Raw genomic sequence first — 5,244 nt, 5'->3', positions numbered from 1 at the left:
TGACAGGGACTTGGGTACTTCTTTGTGCAAATGCTGGGTATTAGCAACAGTGAAACAAATGGTAATGGGGATTTTATTCCAAACTATTGCAAACTATTGCATTCCTGACTATTCCAAAGCTTTACCTGGGGGATATAGCTTTTGCATTGACCTCTTCTCCCAGATGTCCTTATTCAGGGCTGTCTCAGTCCCCAGAAGTGCCATTTATTGGGTGTCCTATTGTCACCTGGCATTGTTGGGACCACCTCATTACCTGCTGTTCTGGCCCTTTCTTCACTCTTATCCCACATCATCCTCTCAGCAGCTTTTCTCCCACCTTTTGTTCCTCCCTGACACCTCTTGCACTTCTCATAGAAAGGGTAGCCTGAGGGTGGGGGAAATATTAGAGGAAATTTTAGCACCTAGGAAATGTGTCTTTCCACAGGAAATAACCTCTGAAAGGCAACAACTTTGCTGTGAGCTTTGAGTTGAGGCCAAATGTTCTTAGAAATGAGGTGCAGAGCAGGGTCAGCTTGTATTTGTATGCAAAAGGAGAAGGTGAGATGTTTCACTCTGAGCTTGTAAACCATTTGACTTCTGACCCATTGAGATATATCTCCTTTTCTTCTCACCCTTTTCTCCCATGAGTACATCATGGAATGAGAAATGGAAATGAGTACATCATGGAGTCCATTTTGTCATTCTTTCCTATTTTTATCAGTGGCACTCTTCCTTCCACTTCCCCAATGGTGCCAATGGGGCATTTCCTCTAGACTTGAGTGCCTTGAGGATTGTACGGCAGTCCATGAATCACCTGTACCTTGTACAGACATAAGGGCAAAGTGAAAGGGTCTGGTGAGGGCTTTAACTCTGTCTCATCACATCTTGTCTCTAGAAGAAAGTCCAGAGTTATTGGTGAGTAAACATATTTAGACACCCACACTCTTCATTGATGTACTGTGTTCATCCCATGGTGACTCTTGGTACACTGGGTTGCAGGGCAGTTCTGGAGGGCCATGTGACAACTCCTCATGCCATGCAGAACAGCAGCAAAATCTTCACCCAGGGCTCCTGGAGTTACAAGGCTCTCGCCTTAGGTAGACAGTTACTGGAAATATTTGGATATTGGAATCTACCTCTTCAACTGCAATTGTATGAGATCTAAACACAAATCAATGACGTCCGATGACAATATAGTATCCAGTGAAATTTGAAGACTTAGTATAAAGGATTTAGACATCTCAATCTTTATACTGCTTACAATGTTGAAATATTTTAAATACGTTGAATTAAATAAAATTTATTATTAAAATTGATCTCAGTTCTTTTTTGGTTCATTATGGCTACTGAAAAAATGTAAACTCTACATGTCACATTATGCTTTCAAACTGCTGCTGGGCATTACAAAGAGATAAAAAGTGAAATATTGTATTCAGCTGATACAGTGGACATTCCCTTGAAGAAGTTTGGAGTCCTGTAACTGCTTTAAAGTTCTTACCTCTGGCTTTTTCCATTCTTTCAGCAAAGAATAAAATTCTGTCCCTGTGCTAGGAAGTGAGAAGGGATAAGTAGTGAATACAGAAATCACCCGATGCCTTGAAGATCCAATCTTCCTATGAAAGTAGGTAGATAATAAGCCAATGATTGACGTATCAGTCTAAAAGCATATTTAAGATGAGAGAAATCAGGCAGGTAGTAAAATGAGTCTTCTACATACACACATAGAGGCACAAATATTCTGGGGCAGATAATGGCAGAAAAGGGAAACTAACTATTCCAACTTGAATGCAAAAAGATTAGAGAAACAACGTCAAGATTTTTACAAAAAAAAAAATCCCCCTCAGAATACTTTTCAAGTAGCGGGCAACTTCAAGAGAGTCTTGGTTGAGAATACTCAAATCAAACAGGTCTGCTCTCTCCCTCCCACCTTTGCAGAGGGGAAATGCCAAATCAGACTTTCTCCAACATCTGTGCATTTTACAGGTCTCCTCAGATGTGCGTCTTCTCAGAGAACCACTTTTGCATATTATTTATCAGTTTTTTTGTTTTGCTTTGATTTGTATTCTTTTATTCCTCAGATTTCCTTCATGTTCATTTCAGATCTTTTAAACTTATGTGAATTCAAGGTCAATTCTTTTTCTTTTAAATAAACTGCACTCTTTAATAAACCAAAAACAGAAGAGCAGCCTGAGTGGTAATCTACACAATGGTATTATAATGACAAACAGAAAGTTTCACAGTTCATTATCTGCAAACTAAATCCACCTTCACAACAACTCCATGACTGAGAAGGCTGAAACTCTATACATGATTCTATGTTGTCTGACACTAGGATCTGCTTTCTATTAGAGTTTTTGCATGTCATGTGCAGCATTATGTGTCTTTTGTTACCAGTGTCCTCTTGTTACCATGAAGTCACATACAGTCACAGGAAAAAAGAAGACCCAGCTGTCTATTTCCAAGTTGAGATTTTAATACTACAGTTATCAACCTGGGGGACTTTGTGCTGATGAGGCACACAAATGCGTTTAGTTTGGTGGAAATTGCATAGAATTTTTTCATTGTAATACCATTAATATACAATCAAATAAACGGACCTTAAGTATTCTGTAAATGATTTTAAAATTGCACATCCTTGTGTAATCACCAGCCTAAACAAGATACGGAACACAGTCATCTCTCCCAAAAGCCCTCTTGCCTCTCCTAGTCTATTCCCTTTACCGCTTCTGCAGACAAGCACTTTGATTTCAACAGGCAAAAGATACATGTGTACACATATTAGACAGTTTGCTCATCATTTTCCAATCTACACTTTAGCTGATTTTTCTCCATTGTTTAGAGAGGCAATACGGGAGAAAGATGTTTAAATCTCCCACTTGAATTGTGGACTTAGAGTCTATTTCTGTCAAGCATTGCTTTATGTATTTTGTAACAATATTATTAGGTGGATTCACATTTCAACATTTTATATGTTGGAGAATCTGAGTCTTTTATCTGAATCAACTCTATCTCAAGAAACGCTTTGTGACTTAAAGTCTATCTTGTTTGGCAGTACGATTTGCTTTCTTTAGGGGAGTTTTTGTATATCATGGGCAGCATTATGTCTTTTGGTTACCAATGTTCCCTTAGTATCTGACATTGACCCTTGATCACTGGCACCTAGTGATTCTTGACTAACAGACAAGTGAGATCCTTCTCAATATTGTTAATGGATACCTAGTTAAAGCAAAATAACTGGATCTTAGCTTGCTCGATGCAATACACAATCTTCTAGGAGGTATAATTAAATATCTATCTAGAGGCAAAAGAAAACAAAAACATATAATGTTCTGCTGTATAGCTGCTACTGCTACATCTTGATACCCAAACTAGGGACTTCCTATATATCAAAATCACCCCATTTTCCACATCTTCTCAAAGTCCCTATGAATAACACACCTATCCAGATACAGTAAAACTTGAAAGTGAATGGGGTAAACAGGATTATCATAATATCCAACAATTTCCCCTTTGAGTTTCACCCAAAAGAAATGCAAGAACATCAAATAGATATATGCACACCCATTTTCATAAGCTGCATTATTCACAGTAGCCAAAAGGTGGAAGCCACCCAAGTGTCTATCAATGGACAAATGGATACACAAAATGTGTATACAAACAATGGAATATTATTCAGCCTTAAAAAGAATAAAATTCTGTCACACGCTAAAAACATGGATGGACTTTGAAGACATTCTGCTATGTGAAATAAGCCTGACACAAAACACCATACAGTGTATGACTCCACTTACGTAAGGTAACTAGAGGAGTCTACTCCATAAACACAGAGCCAGAAATTAGAATGGGTGTTGCTGGGGACTGGAGGAAGAGGCTATGGTGAGTTAGTGTTTAATAAGTACCAAGTATGAATTTGGGATGATGAAAAAGTTCTAGAGATGGATGGTGGTGATGGTAAAACAACAATGTGAGAGTATTTAACACCACTGAGCTGTGAACTTAAAAAGGTTAAATGAGTAAATTTTATGTGCTATATAGTTTATCATAATAAAAAATTGTGAAATAGTAGTATTACTTAATGGAGCCTCCCCAAACCACAGGTCCGGGGGAAAAGAAATTCAAAATTGGCTTGGGTGGCAGTGCCTCTCACCCAGATGCAGTTCAATAAAATACCCACCCATAAACAGAAGGACCTTAAAGTGCTTGAGACTTAATCAGTAATATTAAATTTATACATCTGATTATTTCAAAATCATTATAACTTGCAAATAAAAAGATTTTAAAAGAGTAAATTTTAAAATTACTACTATTCAGATCCTGAATTGAGGAACGTAGTGTGTTAAAAACTGAGATTAAAAAACCAGAGTGCTCTGCCAGTATTTCATAGAATACTACACCTAACGCAAAACAGTACTTTTAAATGCCCACGTGTTGTGTCACTTGTAGGTTCCCTGCACACAGGGAGGTTAATAGCCTTTCCGTAACCTGTGGAAAGACACACTTCTCAGGGGCAATAATTCCTTTTGTAATATCCCTCTCCTCAAGGACCCACAGGACACCGTTTATTTGAGAAGTGGCAGAAGAGTCGAGGAGGGAGAAGAGTTGGAAGGCAAATCTGGGCTATGAGTGAAGAAAAGGCCAGAGCTGCAGTGACTGCAGTGGTCCCCAAAAGGCCAGGGAAAATGCCAATGGGGAACTCCATGGAAGACACCACTGGGGGCTGAGGGAGACTGTCAGGACCAAAGTCTTATGGGATAGAAAAGGCTAATGTGAAGCCTGTAAGATCCAGGCAAAGCTGGAGAATCATCACACCTGTCCACATCATCATTAGTAAGTTTTGTCCACAGCAGGGCCATCATGCAACCTCCACTGGTGTGTCCCCTTAAGGAGGTGATCAACTTTTATCACAAGATAGTGCTTTCAGTACAGTTGTTGATACCAAGCACTTCTCCACAGGGGTACCCATGTCCCTGTCACACATATCCTCTTTCAAGGAGAGGATGTCCCACTTCTCAGGGGACCTGTTCATCTTGCCACCTGGACCTATAAGTGGCTCCCCTGACTTTTGACTTAATTCTAGGACTCTCTGCTAATATTCGACAAGGAACAATCTAAAAGTGCATGGAAATGTACTGGAAAAAGAACAACAAAGCCCAAAATCACGAAGGAAGGAAATAATAAAAATCAGAGCAGAAATAAATGAAAGAGATTAAAAAAATAGAAAAACAATGAAACCAAGAGCTGGTTCTTAGAAAAGATAAAAATTGA

This window comes from Equus przewalskii, chromosome 6 (assembly GCF_037783145.1).
Source record: "Equus przewalskii isolate Varuska chromosome 6, EquPr2, whole genome shotgun sequence".
Classification (NCBI taxonomy): Eukaryota; Metazoa; Chordata; class Mammalia; order Perissodactyla; family Equidae; genus Equus; species Equus przewalskii.
Note: the sequence above shows the minus strand (reverse complement) of the source record.